The following is a 13,116-nucleotide window of genomic DNA, read 5'->3' on the forward strand; positions in this document are numbered from 1 at the left end:
CCAACGTCCTCATGCCAAAACTCGATTACGAGATTGACCTGGCACAGCTTCTCCGACGCTTGGTGAAAATTATCTTTGCTGTCTTCTTTATGTGGGGAAACAGGCAGAGAGTGATTGCTTCTGCTTCATACACCAACTCAATTACTGAGATAAAAACGGAAATAATGTCCTAGCAAGATGCAACTCTCAGTCCCACCTTACATCTGGATGGGCAGTTCATAGATTTTGATCTTTACATGCCCTCAAGAACTCCCTAGTGGTGACCTTTGACCCCATTTCATTTTCTCTTACATCGTCCTGCTGCAATCATCCCGCTCTGACTCAGCTTTGGTCACCCTGAGCACTCAGCGAGGTAGAAAATGGATGGGGAGGGTCAGGAGAAGACACCACAAATCTGGATGAAATGGCAGAGCTGGGATACCTGGAGATGCAACATGGGGACGGCCTAGAATCAGTCCCTGAAGAGAGGCTGTGCTGCAGCTCATGACTGGACACCTCGCTGCTGACCAAGATGTCCCGAGGCAGGTCTGGGAACATTTGCTTTTCCTGGGCACCAGCAAATCACCAGGCCATTTCAACTCATGAAGTGAGTACCTTCCTGGCACTAGGCAATAAGCTAGTGCTGGGAAATCAAAGGCAAAAAGTCACAGACCATGTGCCATAGTAACTGCAGTTTAGCTGGGAGAGTCTGTTACACAATAATTTCAATATAGCAGTTAAACACCCTGACTCTAGATCCGATTCTTGAACCCTACTCCCACTTATGCTATATCACCTTAGACAATCAAACTCTTGGGGCTTTCGTTTTATCCTCCATAAGATGGAGCTAGCAACTATATTACAGAGAAAGAGCTTAGAGCAGTAGCAGGCATGGTTTCCATCATGAGACCACCGCCTCCTCCTGAAATCCTTGTCCCTGAAATGGTGAACAAGACGGACCGCATTTATGATATTGCAGGCATAATTACTGTTCAAAGTATCTGACATATTTTAACTCATACTTTAATCTTTTTCACAGAGCGTACTACTGTTATCTGCATTTTGTATATCTGAGGCAAAGAATGATTCAGTGCTTTGCCCAAAGTTCTCAGAGAGGCAATATATAACAGTTGTTAAGGGTGTACATTCCGGGGACAAACTACCTGCACTCTGCTACTTAGAAGCTGTGTGACCTTGGGCTAACTACTTAACTTCTCTGGGTCTGTCTTCTGCCTGTTTACTCTCAATTTATTCCCCATCTTTCCCAACACTTCTGAGAACTACTTTTCCTAAGCTCCCTTGCTAATGAGGGTCTGGTTAGTTCAGCCAACGGGAAGCACTGGGGGAGCTTAACGGGTAGGAGGGGGGACTGTCAGGTTGTTCCCTGCCCTCTCTGTTTGGGGTGGCAGCTCTGGCAGGGTCTGCATCTCCTCCTGGGTTTCAGTTGCTGTTAGGCTGCCCCAGCCCCTCAGCTCTGGTGACATCACCTTCCTCCCCTGTCCCTCTAACCTGCAGGAGCAGCTTCTTCCTGTTGATGATTTCTAGGTTGCTTTGCCATCTACTATCTGCCTTTTCTGCTCTTGCAATAACTTCCTTGTAGTCAGAGCCCTGTATCAAGTTTCCGCTGGGGAACTATTTGAGCAACATCAGCTTTTCTGACTGGACTATGACTGATACACTTTGTGCTTCAACTTCCTTGTCTGCCAGAAGGAAATTATAATTGCACCTCAGGGGGTTGTTGTGGAATTAAATGAGTGAATGTATTTAAAATGCTCGAACAGAGCCTGGCACACAGTAAGTGGCAACTGTTCTGGAACACACAGCCAAGGCACCAAAATCCCTTTCTAGGATCTTAAGGAGGAGATCCTGAGGTTTTAAAGGATGAGTAGGAGTAAGCCAGCTAAAGAGAAGGAATCAGACAGCTCAGCGGCCAAGAGGTGAAAGAGAGCAGATGTCCTTCCAAGAGCCAGAAAAGGGAAGAGGTGCAGAAAGACTGGATCACGTGTATCATACAAGGTGAGGGGAGGGAGCGTGGGAAGGATGAGGGTGGAGAGATCAGAGCCCAGAGCGGGCCTCTGAAGGCATGTTGAGGAGCGCTAAGTGAATTAAACACGGAGCCCATTAGACTGGTGTGGCTCTAATGTCGGCTGGTCTACACAAGCAAACCGAAACCTAAGCCTGCTAATGACTCAAGGCTAAGAAATCAAATACCGTATGCTAACACATATATATGGAATCTAAGAAAAAAAAATGTCATGAAGAGATTAGTGATAGGACGGGAATAAAACACAGACCTACTAGAGCATGGACTTGAGGATAGGGGGAGGGGGAAGGGTAAGCTGTGACGAAGTGAGAGAGTGGCAGGGACATATATACACTACCAAATGTAAAATAGATAGCTAGTGGGAAGCAGCTGCATAGCACAGGGAGATCACCTCTGCGCTTTGTGACCACCTAGAGGGGTGGGATAGGGAGGGTGGGAGGGAGGGTGACGCAAGAGGGAAGAGATATGGGAACATATGTATATGTATAACTGATTCACTTTGTTGTAAAGGAGAAACTAACACACTATTGTAAAACAGTTATACTCCAATAAAGATGTTAAATAATAATAATAATAATAAAAATGGCAAAAAACCCCCTAAGGACAACCAATCACAAACAGCCAATAAGGCTTTAAGCTGTAGCCAATGCGATAATTTCCTTTCTTTGCTTCCACACCTTCTCTATAGGTCTTTCCCCTGGTTCCTGTCCATAGAGTGCTCCTAGCCACTTCTGGTTTGGCACTGCCCTATCCACAATGATTTTTTTTTCAAATAAACTCTAAAAATGTTTGCTATGCCTCAGTTTATCCTTTAACAGGAGTTCAGATTTTGACCTGAGGACAGTAGGAAACCATTGGAGCATTTTAATTAGCAGAGTGGCACAACGGAATTTATGTTTTAGAGATTTCTTTTGTTGTAATACGGGAAGTATACGGGGTGGGAAGGAGAAAAGAGAGAAAGACAGAAAGAGCCATTAGGTCATTGCATGTGTCCAGGAAAGAGGCAATAGCTTGGACTAGGGTGGTGACAGTGAAAACAGAAAGAAATAGAAATTTATTCCAGAGGCAAAAATGATAGGCTTGGCATTAGATTAGAAATGGGAGGCAAGCGAGAAGGAGGCTTCAAAAATGATGCCCAGGGGGCTTCCCTGGTGGCGCAGTGGTTGAGAATCCGTCTGCCGATGCAGGGGTCACGGGTTCGTGCCCCGGTCCGGGAAGATCCCACATGCCGCGGAGCGGCTGGGCCCGTGAGCCATGGCCACTGAGCCTGCGCGTCCGGAGCCTGTGCTCGCAACGGGAGAGGCCACAACAGTGAGAGGCCCGTGTACCACAAAAAAAAAAATAATGATGCCCAGGTTTCCGACCGGGGTAAATGTACAACAGCAAGCAGCACAGCAGAGTTGTTTAAAGTGTAGGCTCTGGGAACTTCCCTGGCACTCCAGTGGTTAAGGCTCTGTGCCCCCACTGCAGGGGGCACGGGTTCTATCCCTGACCGGGGAACTAAGATCCTGCATGCCACGCAGCCAAAACAAAACAAATTAAAAGAAAAAAGTATGGGTTCTGTCTACACAGCCTACCTTCAAGCCCCAGCTCTACCCATGATGAACTCTTGAACCTGGGGCAAGGCACTGAACACTTTTTGCCTCTGAAGTGTGACATGGCAACAATAACTGTACTTTCTGTATCGGGTTCTTGAAAAGGTGGAATGAGGTAAAGCATGTTAAATGCTTGGAACCGAGTCTGGAATACCATGAGCAGAGTCAATCTTGGTCACTATCCCAGCGACAAGGATCTCAGGAGAAGACACCCTCACAGGGGTGGGAGCATTGTGAATTCAGATCAAACATGCTGAGTTTGAGACATCTATGGAAGCAGAGAAAGAGGTCTGGGCTAGAGAGATGTAGATTTAATTTTAGAGCCATCACGAATAGAGATGACAACGGGAGCTACGGGAACGGATGAGGTTGTCCAGAGAGTGTAGGTAAAGTGAGGACAGATAAAAGTCATAGGGCAAACCCAGGGGATGTCAACATTTAAGTCAGCATTTTCAGGAAGAGAGGCCAAGGAAGAAAGCAGAGAAAAGCAGAGAAGTCAGAGGGGAGCCTGTAGTGGCCAGTTGTGAGGGGAAAACAAAGACACTGTAAGAATAGCAGGAGCTGGACTGAGAGTTATTGATGTGACTTGAGATCTCCCCTTATCATCCTCTCCAGCCAGGGGCCTTGTGACATGGCAGCAAGAAGCTTGTCTCAGTTGATGTGTAAAAGAGCAAACACCAGACATCCATGTTTGATCCTCTGTGCTGATCCAGAAACACCTGGAGCTCACCTCAGTGAGTGGGAATGGCAAAGCCCAATTTTTCTGGCCACTCCACTGAACCCCTGATCTTTTCCTTCATGTGAAACACTAGATAGTGGATATTCCTTCTGGGTTCAAACAGCTGCCATAATTGAGAACAAACATGAGTCTGACTATCTTCTTCTGCACACAAGACCATTTGTAGTTTCCTCATCTCCTTTCTAAGGTCCAAAAAACCTTTTAAGTAATTGTGATCTCAATTTTTTCTTTTTGGTTAAAGAGTAGGATTCGAGAAGTTTGTTCCATGTGCTGTATTTATTAGAATCCCAAGACCCGGCCCAAGGCCTCACTCCCAGGATTCTGATGGCAATGCCAGCATTCTATTGGCCGGAGGGAGGTGTTTGCTAGAGGACATTGAGAGGATTACTCTGACTCAATGCAGAGATGTTGGGAAACTGCTTTATATTCTGTCTAGCACAAGCAAGGAGGAGTTGTTATTTTTATAATCATCATCAGAGCCTTCTACTACATAGTTTTGGGAAGTGGTAATAAAAGCAGAATACTTCTCTCTTAAATTCAACTACCCCCAAACTTTCATTAATACCCAATTAATTTGAGCAAAGTTCAGCGCTAAGCTCTTTGTAGCTCTTTGGCACGGTAGTACCTGTGCATTTGGAATGACACAGTAATCTCTTACTCTAGGAAAAAAAATTACCCTGGCAACATGATCCTTTTAGCTTAAGATGAACTGGTTCCATTTCTCATTCCTCCATTCTCAAGGTTAATTGGGTTGCTAAACTCCCACAAACTAAAAAGAAAGTGCTAAACAGTGTCCAGACCAGCCTGGAAGGGACATGGATTAAAACCAGAATTGAGGCTGACAAGTCTGATATCAAATGTGACCCCATTTGTCAACATGTGACCAATGAAAAGGGGGCACACGTGTTTTTAAATTAATCTCCACCAAAAACAAGACATATGAGCATAATGACTGTATTATATAGCAAAAACATAAATGGTAATCCACGCTCATAAAATATTTGTGTTGAAATTAGGAAATGGTAGCACATTCAAACACAAGAGCTAATGGAAGCCCTGAATATAGATTATATTCCATCTGGCTGCCAAGAGCCTGCCTCCACACATTAACCACAGGACCAAGCAGAGAAGGAAACTAGCTTTTAATGGGGAGGGGGAAGGGTAAGATGTGACGAAGTGAGAGAGTGTCAGGGACATATATACACTACCAAATGTAAATTAGATAGCTAGTGGGAAGCAGCCGCATAGCACAGGGAGATCAGCTCGGTGCTTTGTGACCACCTAGAGGGGTGGGATAGGGAGGGTGGGAGGGAGGGTGACGCAAGAGGGAAGAGATATGGGAACATACGTATATGTATAACTGATTCACTTTGTTGTAAAGGAGAAACTAACATACTATTGTAAAACAGTTATACTCCAATAAAGATGTTTAAAAAAATGTTAAAAATAAATAAATAAATAAATTTTTAAAAATGCAAAAGAGAATTTATCTGAAAATACCAAGTCATAGGATGTGACGAGTCATCAGTTTCATGGACTGTTTATAAGTCAGATGTTAATTCTGATGCTGTCTTCAAACACATAGAGAGAAAAGAGGGATTTTTCTCCCTTTAAACTTGAAAGAGGTGGTTGAGGCAGGTAGCTCACCGCTGGTAAGTGGCATTTGGTTGTTTAAAATAATTTTGACAACCTGGCTTTGACATTCCCTGCATTTGCACAATAAACAGATCTGCTGTTTCTATCCCTCCATTTTAAATGCTAGCCCCATGGGACCATGTCACCATAGTATTTTGCAAGAGCTATGTTTTGCACTAACTGAACAACAAGTCTATGTTTGCAAAACGAAATTATATTTTCCAGTTTCAGCTTTGCTTATTAACAAAGTAAAGCAGATATTTCTCAAGCCAAAATGTCCCCTTTGTTTATGGTTGGAGATCTTGATCCAAGGGAAAAACAAACTCTACTGATGAGTACAGAAAATCACCACCATGCAGAAACCTCTCTTTATAAAAATCCTGTGGCACACAACCATCTACTCATAGAAAGTCAGCAATGGCTATTTGCAGTCAATCCAATTCCTCTATTTAGGAGATTTTTGTGACATAAATAGATCAGAGAGTCTTGCAAAATGTGTATTTATCGTTGACCCTTTATGTTTTTCAGAATTTGTTTGGAATATTGAGGAATGCTATCCTGAGTGCATTGGTTTCTTTCTGTGCAAACTCTGATGAAAAACAGGGACCATGAACAGGAGGAAAAAGTTTAGTCCAAGCCCTGGGTTGATATGGAAGATCACCTCTGGGCTAGGGCCAGGAGTGCTTTAGTTCTCCTTGTGGGAATATCTAGAGAAGCTCTAACTCCCCAATATTAATCAGATCTGCAGACTCCCTTGCTTAAAACCCTCCAGTGTCTCTTACTCTTGAATAAAACTCCTTACCCTGGCCAACAAAACCCTACACAATCTGGCCCCTGCTCAGACCTTACCAGTCCTGTTAGGGGCTGAATTGTGTCCCTCTAAAATGTACATGTTGACATCCTAACCCCAGTACCTCAGAATGTGACTGTATTTGGAGATAGGGTATTGAAAGAAGTAATTAAGGTAAAATAAGGTGATATGAGTGGGCCCTAATCCAATATGATGGGTGTCCTTATGATAAGAAGAGATTAAAACACAGACATGCACAGAGGAAGGTCATGTGAAGACACAGGGAAAGCTGGCCATTTAAAAGGCAATGAGAGAGGCCCAAGAAGAAATCAACCCTGCTCACACCTTGATCCTGGACTTCCAACTTCCAGAAACATGAGAAAATAAATTTCTGTTGTTTAAGGCACCCAGGCTGTGGTTCTTTGTTATAGCAGCCCTAACATACTAACATACAACCTCACTCACTCCACTTCCACTCAGAGGTCTAGCCATCCTTGTCTTCTTCCTGTTTCTTTCAACTGCCTGACTGGTTCCCACTATAGGTCCTTTGCACCAGCTGTGCCTGCCAACTGATCTTTGCATGGCTGCTCCTTCTTGTTTTTCAGGTCTTAAGCTAAATATCTCATCCTCAAAGACTAGATAATCTAGAGTAGCTCCCCTGATTCCCATTCTCTATCTCTTCACCCTTTTAAAAGTTGCCATAATAGCACTTATTACCACCTGATTTTCTTGTTAACTTATGCATTTTCTTACCCTTTGTGTCCCCCAGTGAGCTCCCTGAGGACAGACACAAGATGTTTATCTTGCTCACTATGTAGCCCAAGTTTTAGAACAGAGCCCAACACTTGGTAGGGGACTCAGAAAATATTTATTGAACGAAAAACGTTTAAATGAATGAATAGCAACTGAAAAACTTTTTTAATTTAAAATTTTAAAATCAATTAAGTAGCATGAAATGACTGCCATACGGTAAAGATAATTAGACTTGTTGAATGAAGAAAATTGGACTGAACTGAATTGAATTAAGCAAATGGAAAACAACCAACTTATAGAATTCAATTTTTAAAATTTTATTCTGTGATCTAGTCTTGATCATGAAGTCTCTATTTCACAAAAGCAAAGGGGGATACATAGGGTCTATTGAAAGAGAAGAATTTCTGGAGATAGTTCCGTCTGAAGAGGAAAATTAGGAGAAAGGGTATTAGGGAGATTACTATCCACTGTGTTCCCTTTTGTCCTGTTCAAAACTTTTGCCAGTGCATCCATAACATTTAGGAAGAATTTTCACAAGAGATAAAGCAAAGAATTGCCTTGAGGATGTAGATGAAACTCTGACCATTTCCCAATCTGCCCCCAATACACCATCATTCCTACTTCTGCCCCTTTGTTCCTGTTGATAATGCTGGGAAGACATTATCTTCTTCCCTCATCTCTTCTACAAGTTTTCCTGTCAAGTCCACAATCTCCTGTGTAGGTGGACTGCTTTGAATTATAACTGTTTACTTAACATATCTATCTTAACTTGAGCTTCATGAAGGTAGAGACTTGGTCCTACTCGTGCTAGTAATCACATGACATTTAGCCCATGAAAGGGCTCCATAGATACTTGTTGACTGCATAAATATGTAGAGTATAGCTCTTCCCTAAAGGTTCCAGCTGACCTATCCAATTCTTCATTCCTTTCCTGAGCTCCTCTTAATTCTTATTATCTGCTCTTTCAGTTCTAGCACTTGATACCCTGCAGCATATCAAGAAGGTGAAGGACAGCACTCAGCTCAATGAACACTTGACCAGGGGCCCAAGTAGAGAAGCATTCTACTTACCTGATTTAATCTAAAAGAAGAAACATGAAGAAGTAGTAGAGCCTCATTGAGGTCTTTTATTTTTTTTAATTGAGATATAATTCACATACCACTAAATTCACCCTTTTCGTGTACAATTTAGTGGTTTTTAATATCATCACTAGGATGTGCAACCATCACCACTATCTAACTCCAGAATATCTTCATCACCCCAAAGAGAAAGCTCATACCTATTAGTAGTCACTCTCTATTTCTCCTCTCCCACCAGGCTCTGGCAACCACTAATCTACTTACTGTCTCTGTGGATTTACCTATTCTAGACATTTAATATAAATAGAAGCATGCAGGCCTCTGTTTCTGGCTTCTTTCACTTAGCATAATGTTTATAAGGTTCATCCATGTTTTAGCATGCATCAGTATGTCATTCCTTTTTATGGTTGAATAATATTCCACTGTATGGATATAATATTTATTTTATCTCATCCTCAGTTGATGGACATTTATGTTGTTTCCACTTTCGGGCTATTATGAGTAATGTTGCTATGAACATTCATGTACAGGTGTTTGTATGAACCTACTTTTTCAATTATCCTGGATATGTATCTAGGAGTGGAGTATTCTGGGTCATAAACACACATAATAACTTTGTGCTTAACTTACTGAGGAATCAACAAACTTTTTCACAGCAGCTACACCATTTTACATTCCTACCAGCAATAGATGAGGGCAAGGCATTTTTAAAAGAGATTAGATAATCACGGATGAAGAATTTTGTACTTTCAAGACTGCCCAAGGTCAAAAGAGAGAGAAAAGGGATTTTTTTTTAGGGAGGAAGATGTTTTATTAGGAGAATGAATGGCTCACGAAGTCCTGCTGACTCATTTTCAGTCAACTTTACCATGGCCTTGCTTAATTCACATTTAGATCATGTGTTCAACCTTAACACAAATAGCCTGGGTGTCTAGGGCATTTTTCCCAAGCAGTATGAGCACCTTTGACACATCCTTTAATATGTGTAGTTTTGTTTCCTCTTCAGTAGGGAGGAATAGGTCTTCCTCTGCCCACTTAGCTTTATTTCTGGACATAAACTTTTCAAAGAACAGGAAGTTCAGCTTTACTTTAAACCACCAAGCTGCCTGAATGGATTTCATCCATTATTTCAGAGTTTTTATTTTAAACTTTAGGCTAAGCTTGAAGGGAAAGCAACCTAGATGGGTAATAAAAAGGATTCTGAATCTATGGGTATATGCATGCAACTTATGGATGAAGTACCAACAAACAGAAGAAATATATTTACAGATGAAAGTGAACCTACCTACATTTATTTCACTAAAATTGATTTTTTTCCCCTCATCATAGATTTCTCTATTCACACCACTCAGCTTCCCCAAAAGAATCAGCACAAGGGCACAAACTCAAAAAAAACTCCTTCTCTGTTCATAAAATGCCTGCCCTGACTCCACATCCACGCCCTCAATAAACAGACAAGCCCTTGCCCCATACCCTAAGAGGCAATCTTCTGAGGCCTTGACCTCAGAGAGCCTGTTTCGAAAGAGAGGCCATTCTATCTGCCCAACTATTCTCTGGTCACACAGTCTTCTCCAGAGACAGGCAGTGGCAGTGGCTCAGCTGATCTGGGCAGGTGTGACTGCAGAGAGGGGAAGAGAGATTGAGACGGAAGAGGGAGCTCCCTTGAGCTAGGATATGAGGTAGCAGATGAGGCAGGCTATCACTCAGCAGCATGACCAGCGGTGCTCTCCTTCCTGAGGCCGTGGGGGAAGTGCTCTGAGTTGTGTTCTAGGATAGCTCCCTTGAGGTATACCAGCAGAGGCGGGGACATCCTGTGATGAGCTCTGATATGCAAAGGGAAAGGAGAACTATAGACACTACAAGGGAAGTCTGATTCTCAACCCTCCTCCTCATCACATGTCTAAGCCTCCATTTCTCCAGCTCAAGAGTATAAGTGAGGCAATGCAATAGTCTTATCTGAGAGAATGCATATAAGAAGGTTACTACGAACTGGATAAAAAACTAACTCAAAATTAGTGGTTCTCCAACTCCAGTGTGTATCAGTGTCATCTGGAGATTGTTAAAACACAAATTATGGGGCTTCCCTGGTGGCGCAGTGGTTGAGAGTCTGTCTGCTAATGTAGGGGACATGGGTTCAAGCCCTGGTCTGGGAGGATCCCACATGCCGCGGAGCAACTAGGCCCGTGAGCCACAACTACTGAGCCTGTGCTTCTGGAGCCTGTGCTCCGCAACAAGAGAGGCCGCGATAGTGAGAGGCCTGTGCACTGTGATGAAGAGTGGCCCCCGCTTGCCACAACTGGAGAAAGCCCTCGCACAGAAATGAAGACCCAACACAGCAAAAATAAATAAATAAAATTAATAAACTCCTACCCCCAACTTCTTCAAAAAAAACACAAAAACCGGCTTCCCTGGTGGCGCAGTGGTTGAGAATCCGCCTGCCGATGCAGGAGACACGGGTTCGTGCCCTGGTCCGGGAAGATCCCACATGCCGCGGAGCAACTGAGCCCGTGAGCCATGGCCGCTGAGCCTGTGCGTCCGGAGCCTGTGCTCCGCAACGGGAGAGGCCACAACAGTGAGAGGCCCGCATACCGCAAAAAAAAAAAAAAAAAAAAAAAAAAACACATAAACCACAAATTACTTGTCTGCACTCCAAGGTTCCATTCGTCAGGTCAGGGCAGGGCCTGAGAATCTGCATTTCTAACAACTTCCCAGGCAGGTCATGCTGATTCAGCTGGTCAAGGACCACACTTTGAGAACCGCTGTGAAAGCACAAGAAAAATATCAGCTAGAGTTATAATGGGCAATCACGAGGAATGCCCAGACTGAGCAGTAAAAAGAAACAATTCTGTCCAGAATAAGGAAGAAAATAATAAAACACATACAAATAATAGAACATGTAATGCTTGAGTTGCCAGAAGCAAAGTGATCTGGTCTTTAAAGTCAGAAAGAGCAGGGATTAATCAAACAGACATTTTTGATCAACCCCTGTCCTCCAACCTAAAGGAAGAGACAAAGTCCACCATCCCCTTGATAAGCCCTTGGCCCTGTAGCCTCGGCTTTCTCTCTTCACAAATGAGGAATCCCATTCCCTAATTCACAAACAGCAGGGAGAAGATAAGAACTGAGGGAAATGCCCACTACACCTGCCAGATCACTGCTTCTAGTAATAGTGCCATCCATGGGTTTAAGACTTTATGGTTTTAAAAAGCTTTCCGGGGAATTCCCTGGCAATCCAGTGGTTAAGACTTTGCACTTTCACAGCTGAGAACGCAGGTTCAATCCCTGGTCGGGGAATTAAGATCCCACAAGCCACACGGTGTGGCCAAATAAATAAATAAATTTAAAAAATAAAAAAACCTTTCCAGTGATCAAGACAGTGTAGTATTGAAAGAACAGACAAACAGATCAATGGAACAGAATAGACAGCCCAGAAATAGGCCCATATAAATATAGTCAACTAAAATGATCTTTGAAAAAGTAGCAAAGTCAATTCCATAGAGAAAGGGTAGTATTTTCAACAAATGGTGGTGGAACAACTAGACATCCACATGCAAAAGAGAAAGGAAGGGAGGAAGGAAGAAAAGAAGGAAGGAGGGAAGGAGGGAGGAAGGCAGGGAGGGAGGAAGGAAATGAATATGAACAAAGACCTTGCACCTTTCACAAAAATTAACTCAAAATAGATCATAGACCTAAATGGAAAACCCCAAACTATAAAACTTTTAGAAGATAACATAGAAAAATCTAGATGACTTTGTGTTTTTTAGATACAACACCAAAAACATGATCCATGAATGAAAGAATCAATAAGTTGGACCTCATTAAAATTTAAAACTTCTGCTCTGTGAAAAACATGGTTAAGAGAATGAAAAGAGAAGTCACAGACTGGGAGAAAATATTTGCAAAACTGATATCCAAATATACAAAGAACTCATAAAAGGACTGATACCCAAATATACAAAGAACTCATAAAACTCAACAATAAGAAAACGAATAAACCGAATTTAAAGATGGGCGAAAGACCTGAACAGACACATCTGTAAGAAAACATACAGATGGCAAATAAGCATATGAAAACATGATCAATATCATATGTCATTAGGAAGTTGCAAATTAAAATAAGATACTACTACACATCTATTAGAATGGCTAAAATCCAAAACACTGATAACACCAAATGCTGGCAAGGATATGCAGCAACAGGAATTCTCATCATTGCTGCTGGGAATGCAAAACGGCACAGCCTCTTTGGAAGACAGTTAGCAGTTTCTCACAGAGCTAAACATAGGGTTATCATACAACCCAGCAACTGCAACCCTAGGTATTTGCCCAAATGAGCTGAAAAGTTTACATCCACATAAAAACCTGCATGTGAATGTTTATAGTGGCTTTGCTCATAGTTACCAAAACTTGGAAGCAACCAGGATGTCCTTTAACAGGTGAATGGGTAAATAGACAGTGGTAAATTCAGACAATGCAATATTACCCAGTGATTTTAAAAAAAG

General features: G+C 42.5%; 1 long non-coding RNA gene across 1 annotated transcript; it reads left to right on the forward strand.

Annotated features, from left to right (window-relative positions):
* The first annotated feature begins 474 nt into the window (after positions 1-474).
* On the forward strand, positions 475-2,814 carry LOC136792216 (uncharacterized). The gene is made up of 3 exons (XR_010835683.1): positions 475-586; positions 1,828-1,995; positions 2,712-2,814. It is a non-coding gene; the product is annotated as an uncharacterized lncRNA (long non-coding RNA).
* The last annotated feature ends 10,302 nt before the right edge of the window (positions 2,815-13,116 follow it).

This window comes from Kogia breviceps, chromosome 12 (genome assembly GCF_026419965.1).
Source record: "Kogia breviceps isolate mKogBre1 chromosome 12, mKogBre1 haplotype 1, whole genome shotgun sequence".
Taxonomy (NCBI): Eukaryota; Metazoa; Chordata; class Mammalia; order Artiodactyla; family Physeteridae; genus Kogia; species Kogia breviceps.